This window comes from Lepidochelys kempii, chromosome 20 (assembly GCF_965140265.1).
Source record: "Lepidochelys kempii isolate rLepKem1 chromosome 20, rLepKem1.hap2, whole genome shotgun sequence".
NCBI lineage: Eukaryota > Metazoa > Chordata > Testudines > Cheloniidae > Lepidochelys > Lepidochelys kempii.
The window spans coordinates 19486939-19504251 of NC_133275.1; positions in this window are offsets into that span (position 1 = coordinate 19486939).

Genomic DNA, 17313 nt, shown 5'->3' on the forward strand with positions numbered 1-17313 from the left:
CTTTGATTTAGTCTCTGACCAGCTGTAAATGTTGCTCCTGACCTGCCAGCGCTCCTCGCCCCCACAGCCCACTCCCCTAAATAGCTGGGCGGGCAGCACTTGTTCCTATGTCTCCACTACTGAGTCAATCCCATGTGGGACTCAGTGGAAGAAAACAGAGCCCTGTGCTGAACAGCCTGAGTCCCAGGGACCCCAGTGCTCTGTGCTGTGGCCAGAGTGAAACTGATCTGGCTGCACAGAGAAAGACAGGCCCCTTGCAAAGGAAAAGCTAGTCTAGTCCTGGGGCTTCTCTGCCCCAAAGGGTGATGGGAGGCAGGGGAAATAAATCAGCCCAGGGGGAAACTGAGATCTTGCCCTGTTCCCCCCACCCCAGCCAGTGCCTTTGGAGCAGAACCACACTCACTGCCCCAGTGGAGTTTGTGCTAGCAGAGACTTAATTCAAGTGGTGTAAATCTGCCAACTGGGGTGTAAAATAACACAGCCCTGCAAGATGAGAGGCTACCGTTGGCGCTGCAGGGGGCTGAGCCATCCTCTCCCGCAGTGCCTGGTGGGGGTCTGAGTGGGACATTCCCCCTCTCCTATCTGCTCCCCAGCTCAAAGCTTCCAATAATGACCCTCCTCATCCTGGATTACCCAGTGGCTTGTTCCGTAAGGAACTGAGTAGTGTGGGTGCACTGCTGCTCTCTGCTGGATGGAATCGGCTCTGTTCAGCTATGTGCCCTAGGCCCTGTAGTGCAATGCGCTGATGGGGATTCACCCTTACCTTTTGGAGCAGGAGGATCTAGTTTCTCTCCTTACTACTGAGAAGTTCTGAGTGGCTGCAAGTTTGTTATATTGTCACTAGGGCTCCAGGGCAATAGCTGGTCTAGTGTACTCTTCGGGGTGGAGTTGGGGGGGGTGGAGATGAGAGGAGCCGGGTCCTTTCAGAATCGGAGATAGGCAGGGAGATCATGGGAAAGCTGATGCCATCCCCACTCACACACACAGTCAAGAGCCACCCTTGCTGGGCTCAGCCTCATTGGCAACCTGTGCCTCGGTGTTAGGTGCAGTTCGGCTCCTGCCCATCCTCCAGCCTTGTAACTTTAGCCAGAGATCTTCTTTCAAAGCCCAGGCCCCTGAGCCAAGGGAGAATTTGTCCGGAGACCGGGTCATAGACGGTCATGCCTAATGGTTGGAGTCCAAATGCCAGAGCCCAAATGCCTGGTTCCAAGGCAGAGACTAGAAGATGGCTGGCTGCAGGGCAGGGTCTAGGCTGGGGCAAGGCAGGAGCAAGGCTTGGAGCAGGGTGAGCCGAGAGAGAGAATCCCCAGGCATGTGCACTGAGCGGCCCCCGATCCCCTGCAGCTGCTGGGCGTAAGAGCAATCCCCCTGGCCTTAGCCTGTCAGGCGGTTGTGCTGCGGCCCAGGCACACTCACTGGCTGCCTGACGACTGGGCAGCTGCAGCTGCAGGCCCTCGTTCCTCACAGAACTCCCATCAGCACGTGGGCACTGCAGGGCCTATGGCACACAGCTGAGCAGTGCCAATTCCAGCCAGCAGAGGGCAGCGGCCCACCCGCCTTGGGGGATGTCTACACTGCAGCTGGGAGCGATGGCCCAGATAGGTAGACTTGTGCTAGCTCACGCGAGCGCACTAATAATAGCAGCGTGGTGCTGCAGCCTGGGCGGTGGCCCAGGCTGGCCACCTGAGCTTGGACCCGGGGGTCCAGTGGGCTTGGAGTCGGGTGGCCAGCCCCAGCCGCAGTATCCACATCGATATACCTGCCCATGGCTGTGCAGAAGGACTCTAACACCAGGGGGGAGCTGAACCTTTTGCATATGGCAAAGTCCAGTTCCATGATATTTACACTCCGAAGCATATCTCCATAAACACATGGAGTGCAACATCACAGCAGTGATCTACCCCATGGCCAGAGCTGGGGCTGCCTCCTTCGTACACTTCAGATATAGGACATCCCAGTTTAATTCCCCCCTCTGCCTGCTGTAGAGGAGAGATTTGCACTTGGGTCTCCCACATTGCAGGAGACTTCCTGAACTAGGGATGTTCCACAGTAGAAATCTCTCTTCTTGCAGCTGTTCTGCTTTTTATAACTAATTGAAGAGCCAAGGAACCACAGACTTGAACTTGGGCCTCCCATAGCCCTAGCAAGTACCCGGACTACCAGGCTATAATGACAAACCATTGTCATCATGAACGACTAGCTATGAATGACAATGGACCATCCCATATAACCCCAGTAGCTAGGGCATGCTCCTGAGGAGTGTGCTGGAAGTGGAGTGGGGGTGGAAGGGGGTAAGTGGATGTGTTTTGAAGCCCCAATGGGGTGCTTAGAGTTTGCAATACAAGATTCAGCATATCAGATCTGGGTCCAATTTATCCAAATCCCACAATGTTGGATGGGATCATTTCTGGTCATCTGTCAAGTTTGGTGTGTGACGTGCGTGCACAGACCGACAGATAGATTGGTGAGTATAGGGATAGAAAGCAGAAAGAATAAATGGACAATTTTAGAAAAGAATCCAATATGCCAGCTTTTCCAAAGTAATTAGCAAAGCACCAGATGATCTTCAAAGCTACGTGCCCCTGCCACCCCCACCCCCCCAAAATAAAAACCAACAACAACGCTGGACTATAAAAGCTGTCACGTTCCCTCGCTGAGAAATTGCTGCCGGAATCGCTGAGGTGCACAAAACCCAGGGCTGGCAGAGGATTACACTTTGCTAGCTCACAATTTTCATCATCATTGGATGTTCACTGGATTGTTATGCATTTAAATGTTATTTAATTGGATTGCAGAGTAGCTGCAGGCCAGTGCGCGAGCCGTAAAGTTGATAGCCACTAACTGGTAATCGAAATTCCCAAATAGCAACGCATCCTGTCTGACTGGGGACATTTTTCTTCCCAGCAAGTGAATTTTTCTTTTCTTTAAGTCACAAGTTCTTTTTTTCCTTTTAATGCTGCCTCCCTCGGTCTTAAACTCACACCACACACTCAGACACGCAACACACATTCACACAGAGAAAAATACACAACTCTCAGATAGAATACACAACACGCTGTCAGAGATGCACAACAGAAAAATACACAACACACACAGAATACACAACATACGCTTAGAGATCCACACAACATTGCACAAGCACAGAAACACACAACACTCTCACAAACACACACACACACACACACACACAAAGGCACTCCCACCTGCAGTGTAACTCACACAGCTGCATACACAGACCCAGCAAACCATCCTCCCACTCCCCACTGTGTCTCACTGGACAGGGAGGCTGTTTGGACAGATGAAGCCATGGCCTACCAGGTGCTGGGATCCAGCCCCGAGCGACCCCTCTTGCTCTGTCCCCGGGGCTTCCAGATAGGCTCACAGACACCAGCCAGACAACAGTGGGCAGGAGGGCTTTACAAACCCAGAGCCAGGGCAGAGCCTGTTCCCCACCCCAGGAGTTAGGGGGAGCATGAAGTGAGCCCCCAGGGGCTGGCAGGGTCACTGCAACAGGGGGGGATACAGCTGATCCCCAAAGATGCCCTGCATGTTTCAGGGGCTTGGTCTCCCAGGCCTGCTAGATGGGGTCACCCAGCTACCCTGTTCTGACACTAATCCAGGGGTAGAAGTCGACTTACATGCCCATCTACTGATCAACTCATGCCCACCAATTGCTTCTCCTTGGGCTGCCCCTGGAGGGACTCCCTCCTCTGGCTTTAGCAGAGTGTCAGAGTGTTCTCTGCTTCAGAACCCTGTTCTGGGCCGAAACAGCCCAGGTCTGTCCAACTTTCAAGTATGCTGCATGGAGCGTCCCTTTGCTCAGCAGAGTGGGCACTGATGGGATCAGACCTGCCTGGGGTGGGAGGTCTGCCTGCCACAGGGGGAGCAAGTTTGGTAGGTGTGGGGCTAGCTGCAAATGGAACTTGTCCCTCATGCCTGTGTGAGACGCAGAGAGGGACACACCCCAAGAGATGATCTGAAGTGCTTTGAAATCTGCCCAGATCTATAGGAGGAAGACCCTGGTAAGCCTCGACCTCCACCTGAGCTATTTACTGTTTCCAGGATCTGGTTTCTCTGTAATGCTTTTGTTCTGATTACAATTGTACTTTGCTTTAGGAAGGCTGGTCGCTGGTTAACCCTGTCATTGCCCCTGAGAGAACAGGATGGCAGGTGCTTAAATGAAGTCAGACCCACTGAGAGGATCACAGCCTAAATTGCAGCCTAAATTCCTGGTTTAGAGAGAGAGTCAATGGACTCTGCCCTGAGAAAGATGGTCACTAGAGACCTGACACCTAAGTGTGTGCCCTCAACGAGAGCATGAGGGGCTCAGAGGAGCAGTTACTCAGGATCTAGTGGGCATCTAGGCCAGCGGGTTGACATTTTCCCATTAAAACAAAATTTCAATGAAAAATAGCTTTTTTGGAAGAAGAAGAAAAAAAAAGAAAAGAAAAAGGGGGGGGGGGACAGTTTTATGGGAACATTTCATATCTGATGAAATTTTCTAAAAAACAGAAATAAAAAAACAGATTTTTTTTTACTGAGAACACTAATTTTTATCAAAAACCAAAATTTTACCAAAAATCAACACATTTTGACTGAAACCTGAAATGGTCTTACTGAAAATAGCGCACAAGAACCAAATATAGTTACCAAAGGCTGATTATTATTTTTTTAACCTAAAACAGTTCAGAATCCAAAAAATGTTTCAGGTTTCATTTTTTCGATGAAAAACTGAAAACTTTTCATGGGAATTTTCAACTCAAACAAAAATGTTTTGAAACCCCTCCATGACAATTAACGCTTTTTGCAACAGCTCTGGAGTCTAGGAGGTCAGATCAGCAGCCTGTGATACAGTTACATAAATTCAAATATTAAAACCGATGGCACCAATCATTTGACTCAGACACCGTAATGTAGTGTATCTTCTAAACGGAATCCAAAAGCTTGGATTTGACTTGACCTATAAAGCCCGACATGATTTGGGCTTTAGTCTCTGAGAACTCCCCTCTCTCCCTAAGCCATACCGCTGCAAGTAAGATCAGCACAAATCCTTCAAGTTTCTCCTTCGATATAACAAGAGGGGGATACTGGGATGGACTTTGGAACTCTCCTCCACTTGATCCTGGATTTTTTAACCACACAGGCATTCTGTGTAGCCTGTCGTCTTCCTCTAGCTGGTGAGGAGAGGAGGCTGAGGCAGTATTTTTGGCCAGCCCTTTATATTTATCTATTTTAAGGAGCCCAGGATAAATTTGAATCCATAAATAAATATAGATTTGGTGGCTTCAGTGGCTGGGAATTTCCTACCCTGAAAGGGGATTCTCATTGAATGACTCTGAATCCCTGTTTAAAAAAAGACACCTACAACAAGAGGGGGGCTAGATGACTTTTAAAAGACAATTCACCTAACCTAGTCAATTTCAATGGGCACTGATGCTGAGCGGTCCCAATTAGTTTGTGCTGAGAACTCCCATCAAAGGGTCAGCCCAGCTTCCCCCAACCTGGCCTCCCCTGCCTGTGCAGGGCTGGGAGTGTAGATCCTCACAGACAGTCCCAATTGTGAGCATTAATCACTTTACAACTCACAGTGCATGGAGCAAAATTACCTTCTGCAAGAAAACAATTTCCCCTGATAAACTGTAGCTTGCAATAAACAGGCCCTGCTATTACATTTCAGCGACCTGATGCAGGGATCTAATTATTCTCCAAAATTGGGAGGTGATGCTTAAAAACAATAATTTGTCTAGTCCATAAATTTGGAGGCTAAAATATTTCCACTCAGAGCCAGGGAACGAGCACCCACTCCTCCACTCCAATAACAAGCCCAGCAGATGTGTGAACTAGTTATAGGAGTGGTGCAACGGTGGCAAAGGGGACTGGCTGGTTCGCGGGGAGATTGGGAAGGCTGGGCTAGGGAGCTGTTCACCCCGGGAGCATCAGACCGGATCCAGCAAAGGTAATTGGTGGTGCAACGGCATCGTAAGGCTCTCGAGTGGCCTGAGTGAAATAAGTTGGGTGGGTCTCAGCCCAGTTCCTAGGGGCATCGGGGTCCCGCCACACAATCCACCCCCCGATCTCCCAGCAATGAGGTGAGGAGTGGTGCCTTACGAGGTCTACATGTTGTGGGCGATTTGTACATGCGGCAGATATTAGTCATGTTACAGAAGCACCAAGCTCAGGGCCCATTGTGCTAGGGGCTGTACAAACTTAATGAGGCACAGTGCCTGCCCCAAATGATGATTTACACAGATACAGGGTGGGAGGGGAAAAAGATCCAGAGAGGGGATCAGAGTAACAGCCGTGTTAGTCTGTATTCACAAAAAGAAAAGGAGGACTTGTGGCACCTTAGAGACTAACCAATTTATTTGAGCATGAGCTTTCGTGAGCTACAGCTCACTTCATCGGATGCATACCGTGGAAAGTACAGAAGATCTTTTTATATACACACAAAGCATGAAAAAATACCTCCCCCCACCCCACTCTCCTGCTGCTAATAGCTTACCTAAAGTGACCACTCTCCTTACAATGTGTATGATAATCAAGGTGGGCCATTTCCAGCACAAATCCAGGGTTTAACAAGAACGCCTGAAGGGGTTGGGGGGGGTAGGAAAAAACAAGGGGAAATAGGTTACCTTGCATAATGACTTAGCCACTCCCAGTCTCTATTCAAGCCTAAGTTAATTGTATCAAATTTGCAAATGAATTCCAATTCAACAGTTTCTCACTGGAGTCTGGATTTGAAGTTTTTTTGTTGTAATATCACAACTTTCATGTCTGTAATCGCGTGACCAGAGAGATTGAAGTGTTCTCCGACTGGTTTATGAATGTTACAATTCTTGACATCTGATTTGTGTCCATTTATTCTTTTACGTAGAGACTGTCCAGTTTGACCAATGTACATGGCAGAGGGGCATTGCTGGCACATGATGGCATATATCACATTGGTGGATGTGTAGGTGAACGAGCCTCTGATAGTGTGGCTGATGTTATTAGGCCCTGTGATGGTGTCCCCTGAATAGATATGTGGGCACAGTTGGCAACGGGCTTTGTTGCAAGGATAGGTTCCTGGGTTAGTGGTTCTGTTGTGTGGTATGTGGTTGCTGGTAAGTATTTGCTTCAGGTTGGGGGGCTGTCTGTAGGCAAGGACTGGCCTGTCTGCCAAGATTTGTGAGAGTGATGGGTCATCCTTCAGGATAGGTTGTAGATCCTTAATAATGCGTTGGAGGGGTTTTAGTTGGGGGCTGAAGGTGATGGCTAGTGGCGTTCTGTTATTTTCTTTGTTAGGCCTGTCCTGTAGTAGGAGACTTCTGGGAACTCTTCTGGCTCTATCAATCTGTTTCTTCACTTCCACAGGTGGGTACTGTAATTGTAAGAATGCTTGATAGAGATCTTGTAGGTGTTTGTCTCTGTCTGAGGGGTTGGAGCAAATGCGGTTGTATCGTAGAGCTTGGCTGCAGACAATGGATTGTGTGGTGTGGTCAGGGTGAAAGCTGGAGGCATGTAGGTAGGAATAGCGGTCAGTAGGTTTCTGGTATAGGGTGGTGTTTATGTGACCATAGAGACTGGGAGTGAATAAGTCATTATGCAAGGTAACCTATTTCCCCTTGTTTTTTCCTACCCCCACCCCCAGACGTTCTTGTTAAACCCTGGATTTGTGCTGGAAATGGCCCACCTTGATTATCATACACATTGTAAGGAGAGTGGTCACTTTAGATAAGCTATTACCAGCAGGAGAGTTGGTTTGTGGGGGGGGGGGGGAAGGGAAGGTGAGAAAACCTGGATTTGTGCTGGAAATGGCCCAACTTGATTATCATATACATTGTAAGGAGAGTGATCACTTTAGATAAGCTATTAGCAGCAGGAGAGTGGGGTGGGGGGAGGTATTTTTTCATGCTTTGTGTATATAAAAAGATCTTCTACACTTTCCACAGTATGCATCCGATGAAGTGAGCTGTAGCTCACGAAAGCTTATGCTCAAATAAATTGGTTAGTCTCTAAAGTGCCACAAGTACTCCTTTTTTTCCAGAGAGGGGAAGGAACTTGCCCTAGGTCACTCAACAGCCCAGGGGCAGGAATATCACCCAAGTTTCCTGAACACCAGTCTAGGGCCCCAGTCATTGGACCACACTGCTGAGGGAAAAGGAGCAAGAGATGGGCTAAGGAACTCCTCCAAACTCCTCTCATCTCCTTAAAGAGAGTCCCTGAGTCCGGATCAGGGTCCCAGCAGGCAGGGGATGCTCTGTATGCATATGGGAGGGAAGCAAGCATGCACCATCACTGCCTGGGCTGGTTTTACTGTGTGGCTAAAGGGACGGTGTCTCCAGGGCCGTCCCATGGGCCTCTTTCGCTGCCTTCTAATCACAGGAGAACTGCCGCCAGCTAACACAGGCCAGAAAGCACTTCTCAGAGCTGCAGCAGCTCCCGGCTTTGGGAGGGGCAGGTTAGGAAGAGCCTCAGAGGCAGAGAAACAGGATGGTGAGTGAGTTTCCCTCCAGGACCCGAAGCGAGGGCACTGCTCGGGAAGCACCGCACCCGCTCCAATCGGCAGACGGACACGCCGGCACTAACGATCCAATCCAAGCTGCTCCCATTAATGAGGATGTAAATTTCATGCGGCGGAGAGAGACGTTTTGTTCCTCCGGCTCTGGGGAAAGCATCGTGCCTTGGTGGCATAACCATTAATGTGAAGTCTGTCGCCTTGAGATGAACAGAAGGACGTGGAAGGGGGAAACAGCGTAGGCAATTCGTGGTGGCGAGAGCTAGAGAAATGGCAGCCAAGCCCCGAAGAAGCTGGCCTCCAGCCGCGATCCCTGCAAACAGAGTCACCATCTGGACAGGGGCAATCCCAGCTGAAATGATCCATGGAGCAGAGTTTGCAAAACTGACATAGCAAGGGTGCTGTAGGTCAAATTTTAGGGTGCCGGGCTTACCCCTGTTATTATTCACATGACAGCAGCCAACCAACCCTGCTCTCAGCCCTGTTGTGCCAGGCTGCAGTCAGAACATCAGACAAGGCCTGCTCTGAAGAGCTTACAGTCTCCATAGACAAGGCAGAAAGCAACTTGCCCAAGGTCACTCCCCAGATTAGCAAGAGAACCAAGATACGTTGATTCCCTTGTCCCAGGCTGGGCTGTTGGAATGGGAGGAAATGCTTTTCTCCTTTAGCAGACGACGCCCAGAGTCTCAAATGTCTTTAGGCACCTAACTACCTTTGATTTCAGTGGGAATTAGGCCCCTTAATACCTTTGATGATCTAGGCCTTAAAGCACTTACTAAACAATGCACCCCTTTTAGCTGCAAAAAAAAAAAAATTGCCCTTTGGGCCCCATTCCTTCATCTGGGACTCGGAACCTGCCTCCGTTGGTCTGTTGTGCTCCTTGAACAGGCTTCTGCTGGATTTTAATTTCCAAGGCCCAAACCAAAACCTTACATCAGACTGAGCCCAACCTTTGAGCATCTGGTTCAAAATTCTGAATTTTGCAAAAGTTTGGCTGGCATTTGCAACCGGCTGAAGCAACCCCTGGAGCCGGGTGTCACCTCTGGAATGAGGGACACCTGAAAAGAATTTGTGTGTTTCTGCTGCAGGGTGCTAATGGCGGCCATCAAGTGGGTCTCTGTTCTCTAGACAGTCCCAGATCTGGTTAATGCCCATGAGTGTGCTAAACACCCTTCATTCTGGCTAACTAGCAGAAGGGGCCATTTTTGCTGTTGCTTTGCTGACTAGGAGGCCTTTCCAGGACATTCGGGTGCCAATTTGATGGCATCTGTTGTGCTCATGCATGTAACAGGGGAGAGCGTGAGCAGGGAGGGAATTGCCGAACTGCGACAGTGGCACGGTGCAAACTGTTGGACATATCACGGACGATTGTCCAATCTATGCTCCTCCTGGAGGTGTCGCAGCCATTCACATGGCTACGCCCTCTGCTCTGGACTGGATAAGAGACCTAAAGATCCACCTGTAGTTGCAACATTGCTTTTACAGTTTCACTATTGCCATAGGACAGAAGAAGACGGGCAAAAGCAGTTAAGCCCCATGTACACAGTGATAGCTAGAAACAATAGAAGCCACTGCCCTAGGCAAAGGGCTGCCTGGCGAGGCCTGATCAGAAGCTAAATGGTGTGGGCTGAGAGAGGTTCCCTGGTTGCAAATGCAGGGGCTGAGGGACAGTGTGGCCAGCTGTGTGGGAGAGAGGCAGGAAGCGGAGAAAGCCAACAGAAATGGAGAGACACCGTCATGAGCCTGGCCCTGACAGACAGCGGAAGGACAGAGCTCCTTGGAGCATAGGACCACCTGGAGATGCAGGCTTGGGGATTTCTGAGCAAGCCAACTGCCTGCTGCTGTTTGTTCCTGCTGCGTTTCAGGCCCAGGACTCTCTGCACATTCTTTGTAAATAGACAGAATTGCACCAGGAATAGACCTAACTCGTATAATCCATTTCTCCCCTTAATGGGAACAACCGGCAAGGCCCCGAATATTGGCTAAAGCACTCAGGCCCAGGGGGCAATGTGCACCTCCAAATGCAGAAAGCAAGAGACACTCTTGCTGCACCTGATCTTTGATCTAGGGATCTGCGAAGCCATTTGCCCCTCTCGAGTCTCCCCATGAGCGCTCTGATGGCTTCCACCCCCTCTCCCCACCCATCTAGTCCTTTCAGAGTCACGTCTCAAGTTTCCGGTTAATGTCACATGAGATGAGAGGCTGAGATGGGGCAGGGGAGGAGGTAATGACTTCAAACAGTGGAGAGAGAAATCCGTGCAGACAAGAAGGGGAAGGGGAGTGCAGGGGCAGGGGGAATAGGACAGGACAGAGGCTGAAGCTTAAGCCTCTCTCCCTCCATCAGGAGCCGGCTCTGTTTTCTAGGGGCTTTTTGATCAACACTGACAATCCCCCCCACCCCCAACAGAGGCATTCCTCCCTAACCTCCTCCCCGATGCAGGGACCGTTACCACCAATCTCGGCGCTGGCAACAGACAAAATGCAAAGGAAGCAGCCAAGCTTAAGGAGTCATAATGTACCCGCTGGGTGATCCATCATCTGGCGTCATGACTAGCCTATTAAATGCCTCCTGTGAGGGTTGGGTGCTTCTGCCAGAGGGTGGGGGCGGGGGGGTCCTCTGGCTGCGTGTGTGTGTATGGATCATGCGTGCACATCTGCAGGACACAGTGTCAAGCATGAAAGCGCCACAAGAATAATCCTCTGCATTTCATCTCAGTAATTCTCTGCATCCACCTCCAAGGGGTTTACAGCCACCCACCCCTCGAGGCCAGAGGTAGGGACTGGAGGAATAACCCCATTGTGCAGATGGGGCAGCTGTGGCAGAGACAGGGAAAGGCTCAGGACTGGCATTTAGAATATCAGGGTTGGAAGGGACCTCAGGAGGTCATCTAGTCCAACCCCCAGCTCCAAGCAGGACCAATCCCCAATTTTTGCCCCAGATCCCTAAATGGCCCCCTCAAGGAGAGAACTCACAACCCTGGGGTTTCGCAGGCCAATGCTCAAACCACTGAGCTATCCCTCAAATAGTTGAGGCAGCTGACTGGCCCAGAAAGGCAGGATGGTCCAATGGTTAGGGCCCCATGTAGCGGAAAGACCTGGGTTCAAGTCTCTCCTACGATGCAAATTTGCCATAGAACTTTGAGTACGACTACACAGCAAAAAAAAAATCTCCAGTAGCGAGTCTCTGACTCAGGCTCCATTGATTGGAGCTCTATGGTGCCAAAAACAGCAGTGTAGATTCTCAGGCTCTGAGACCATCACCAGGATACAGAGCCTGCAGTCCAGCCCAAGCAGGATTGTCTCCATAGCTTTTTTTAGCACTGTAGCATGAGCCTGAGTCAGCTGACCCAGGCTCTAAGTCTCGCTGCCGAAGGGGCTGTTTTGCTGTGTAGACATATCCTTTGGGTATCCCTACACTGCACGCTAAGCCTGGCCTCTGACTGGCTGGAAATCAAGCCCCCTGCCCAGCCACACCCAAATCGGTCTGATTCAGCTCAGCAAGCACCTAGTAGTTAGGACCCTGCTAGGGAGGGGGTGGGAGTCAGAGTCACAAGCCTGGATCCCACAGATCCAGCTTTACAGTGTAGACATACCCTTAGGCCCAGAGCCTCATGGGTATTTAGCCATCTAACTTCACTGAAATGATTGAATCAATGGGCATTAGGCAGTTCACTATCTTTGAGATTCTAGGCCTCAGGTCCTCTCTGTAACTGGGGAAAGGGGCTGTGCTATGAGGCCGGAAAGATTGAGTTGCCCAGATGCTATGGTGATGGGGGACCATATAAGCACCATAGATAGGCTGAGTTTCAATGGGATCAGGGCTCCTAATGCCCACAGGCTCCTTTGGAAAATCTCTCCCCATGTGGCCTATTATTTGGGGGACCCCCGATTTCAGATACCCCAGGCCTGAGTCTCAGAGTGACCAAGCCCCCCCACCCGTTGTAGGTCCCAGTGATTTTGTTTGGGGCTGTGGGGGTCTCAACACCTCTGGAAATCAGGGTCCTTTGTGCAGTGGGCAGGACGCCCCCAAAGTCAAAGAGACAAAGCTTCAGAGACCAAATGTTGCCGTACATGGCTTTCAGAGATTTTTAAGGCTACATGGGCCCGTTCTGCTCATGTAGGCTAGGGGTTCTCAGCCTGGGGGTTGGGGGCAGGTGTTAGGGGGTCCAAGTCCCTGTCATTATGGCTAGGTGTCTAGTGGTCCCAGAACTATTTTATGCTGGAAGATGATGGGGTCACACTCTGGAAAAAGCTGAGAAGCCCTGATCTAGCCTGAACTCCCACCCATCAGGCCAGAGACCTGATAGATTCGTAGTGTGTAAAGCCAGAAGGGACTGCTAGCTCATTCAGCCTGACCTGTATAACAGAGGACATTAAACCACCCCCTTACCCAATAGCTTGTGTCTGGCTAAAGCAGCTTTTCCAATATAGATCTGAACTCATCAAGAGACAGAGAAGCCACCACTTCCCTTTGTGCCCATGGCTGAGCTGTCTCACTGATAAACGTGTCTCATTTGACTTGGTCTGGCTTCAACTTCCAGCCGTTGGCGCTTGTTCGGCCGTTCGCTGCTAGTTCAAAGAACCCTTCAGTATCTGGTGGCTTCTCCCCGTGAAGGTCCTTCACGCTGTGATCAAGTGACTTTGCAATCTTCTTTTGACAAACTAACCAGATTGCGCTCCTGAAATCTCACCCAGCTGCAGGCCACCCAGCAAGTCAGTGGCTGAGCCTGGAACAGACCCCAGCCCTGCACTCTGACCGCTAGCCAATATTCCCCCGTGACTGTCTGCATATTTGAGCATGGGTATATGGGAGTGCTGTGCACGTGCTACCTGTGTGTCGGGGTGTACGGACCCGTACCACGTGTGTGATTAGACCACGGATCTGGTTACATGGGTTGTCATGAACTTGGAAGAGCACTGTGTGTACCCCCTCCACACAACCCAGGACCCCCTCCTCACCCCCATCCCCACCCGCAATCCCTGCCCCCTGCCACTTCCCCTATACTGTGCTACCCCATATGCACCGAGGGAGAGGGCAGCTCCGCGCTTCTGCACTGGAGCAGAGAGAATGAGTCGGAGGAGGGAGCCATCCTCTGCCACGGCCCAGACGGGGAACTGTTCGGCTCAGAGCGAGCAGCCAGGCCAGGGGATCCATCCTCAGGACAATGGATCCGTGGTGCCAACCGCCCAACCCTGGGAGCAATGGAGAGGACAGGCAAACAAGCTCGGCCTGCAGGATGGACCAGCTGCAATTGGTACCGGGGTCAGAGGGGACTGGCTGGGTCATGAATGAGGAGGGATCAGGGAAAAGAGCACAGGACCTTTCTGTTCTAGGAAGCACTGGTTCTGATCTGGCCCCAGGGGGACAGGCTGGCTCATAGGGTGTTGGGGAAAGAAATTTGAAGCCACTGGTTTTGATCCGGCTCCAGGGGGAACTGGCTGGCTCAGGAGCCACAGAGTGAGGTATGGCTGTGGCCTTTCCCCTCTAGGGAAAGCGAGGGCTCACTACATGCCCCTTGGTGGGCAGAGCCTAGCCTGCCCTCCCTCCCACCCACCCCCAGCCAGAAGCACCGGGGCGGGGCCGGAAGTATAAGACAAAGGCCCTGCAGCTCAGCTGGGGTGGAATCCACGGAGGAGAAGGATGCTCCTGCTGTACTACCAGGCCCGGGAGGGGAGCCTACACCCGGCGGTCCCCTAGCCACAGAAGTGGGAGACCCCGCTGAGGAGTGGCCCGGACTGCCGGCCACAGTGCCCTGGAACCCCGGGGAGGCAGGAAGTGGCCCAGGGGCAACCACGAAGCAGCTGGCTCAGCAGTGTGGCTCAGTCGGCGTGTTGCAGCTGGATCCGACACAGGGGCAACCAATCCTGCCTCTGCAAGGGCCCTGGGCTGAGATGTGGTGGAGTAGGGTGGGCCCGCGTCCCCCGGCCACCCCAACCCGGGGCCGCCGACTCCCTACAAGTCACAGGGAAGCTCCCGCTCAGGAGAAGGAGCCTCCTGTACCAGCTCCCTCCTAGACTGTCGCTTTGCTGGTGGCCGGAGCCCCGCGCCGGCTAAAGCCAGCCCCTGAGACTGGGTTTAATTGCAGGTAGCCTGAGCCTCCATAAGCCCAGGCCCACACCAGCTCCATAGACTGGAATTGCCTTGCTGGCGGCCTGAGCCCCACCCAGCCCCGGTAGGTGTTTGATTGCTGGCAGTTTGAGCCTCCCCAAGCCCAGGCTAGAGCCTGACCATGACGGTCGGCACTCAGCCCTGTCGTGGGGCTGGGAACTAGAGGACCTGCAGGGCCTTGCTCCACCTCGGGGTGGAGATGGGGGCCCTAGACTGTTCTGCAGCTTCGTGCCTTGGCCAGACAAGCCAGACCGAGAGATGGCCTACGCCTTGGGACCTCCCGGCCTTCCCCCTCTAGGGACGCTTGCTCCAATCTAGTCCGGGGGGGACTGGCTGGCTGAGAGGGGGTTAGGAGAATGGGATATGGGGCCTTTATTCTACAGGTGGCACCAGTTCCAATCCAGGCCCAAGTCAGGGAATGGGATACTGGGCTTCTGTCTCGAGGGTGCTGCCGGCTCTGAGCTGGGCTCGGGTCACTGGGCTTAGACGACTGGAGGGAGCTGGGTATAGGAAATGGAGCCTTTTCCTTCTAGAGCCCGGCTTAAAAGCCAGCCCTAGTTCGAGGGACTTCTGGCTCAGGGGCATTAGGGAATAGGATACAAGGCCTTTCAGCTCCAGGGCAGCAGTACATGCCTGGCCTCAATTGGTGGTTCTCATGCAATGAGTTTGCTGGGTCTCAGTCCCCACACAGACAGATGACCACATCCCACAACTCCCCAGCACAATGGGCTCATGGGGGAGGCTAGGAGGGACTGACCCCAGAGGCGCACTCCCCTTACACCTAGAGGAGTCTGAGGCTCAATGATGGATGAGGTGGGCGGGTGGTATCATGGTACTGCCCATCCTCTGCCTGCTGTGTGGGTGCCGGATCCACCGTCCCCCAGTACCCCCATGCTCTGAAAGAGCCATGCATGTGGCCCCACTGATGACCCACAAAAACTTTGGGCCTGCAGGGGGAGGGACTCTGGCAAACATGGGGTTAAATGAGCTTCTTTAGGGTTTTCTCCCCTTCAAACTATCCATACTATGCCCACAAATGCAAGGCACTGGCAGCGCGAGCTTGTGTCAGGCAGAGCCCCAGGTATCGCTGCATGGGCTTCCCTGGCACAGCCTCTGCCAGACAATTGTGCCCTTTTACATGTTGCATTGGGAGCAAACATCTGCAGCGTGGAAGGACTGAGAGCCCAACGCAGAGAGGGGCAGTTACCCTGGCTCTCAGTGCCACTTCAGAGGCTGGCACTGGCTTCTGGGAGAGCCACACCTCTGCTCTTCAAGGGTAGCTTTGGACCCATACTCCCCTAGTTGCCAAGGGATGAACTAGACCTGTCCACGTAACCCTGCTTCCCAGCCTGGATGATCGTACCCAACATATCCTGATCTTCCAGCGATGAGCTGCTGTCTCACTGGTTGATCTGGAAGTGTTAATGCCACAAACTATCCTCAACCTCCTCCACTTCAGGGAGAGTTTCCAGACTGCCAGAGCCCATCCAGCTCATCACACTGGTAGCCTGCCTCGGGCAGGCTGGGAAGATTTGCACCAAAGGTGACTCATGCTCCTGCTGTCAGGCAGGTTCATTTGTTTCCAGCCATCTCAATTCTGGCTGTATTTGTTTAGCTGATGAATAGGGTTGTTAGCGTTAAACAGACTCCCAGCTCCGCAGTTAAGTGGGTGGCATTGTAATAAAATATTGAGAACATTTGCTCTCGGCAGCTGCGTTCCTGCCTGGATCCCATTTCAGAGAAGGCAGCCCCTCGACGGCAGATTATGTGCAAACAACAAATGTGTGCATGCGCCTTTGAACCCAGCACCTGGAATGCCCAGACATAGCTGCCCCATCCAGGGAGCGGAGACAGAGGTGAGACAGCACAAAGAAAGGGGGATTGGGTCATCCTGCACAAATACCTCAGCATGTAATGCTCAGGTATTTCCATGCTTCCAGGTGCAAAGTTGTTCAAGGGCAGGGCTCTACACAAACTGGCACCAATGTAGTTAAACCAGGGCAAAAGGTGAAGAGTACCATTTTGGTTTAAGACTGAGGTACTGTGGTTTCATAGAATCATAGAATCATAGAATATCAGGGTTGGAAGGGACCCCAGAAGGTCATCTAGTCCAACCCCCTGCTCAAAGCAGGACCAATTCCCAGTTAAATCATCCCAGCCAGGGCTTTGTCAAGCCTGAGTTTAGTTTACAGCTATTAAGGCTGGCATTGTCCCTGAGCCGGGTGATACAGCAGATGTGGGGAGCCTGCCGGTCAGTTTTCTGTTGGGGAAGAAATCAGTGACACGGAGACTGGGTATTTTCTCAGTGTAATTTGCTTAGCAATACGATATGCACCAGTCTGGGAGCAGAGGTGGCCCTGAGTGGCAGGCAGCCAATCCCCTCTGCTCAGTTCCCAGGGAAAAGCTCTGCCCCAGCAATTGCATCTAGCTAGGGAAGGTTAGCCGATGTGCCTGCAACTTGCAACAGCAGCCCCTAAAGAACTGTGCATCACAGAACAACAAGGTGGCACGTCTTCCAAGACTGAACACAGCTCCCATATGAAGAAAAAAGAACTGGCAAGACTGCGCAACAGCGCCACCTGGTGACTCCTGCCATAACACTGGGTTAAACCAAAATAAGAATGTGTACACCACCTTCGGGGCGAGTTTCACATCACACCTTAAGTTAAACACATGTAACTCTGCCTGAAGAGAAATGCATGCCCCC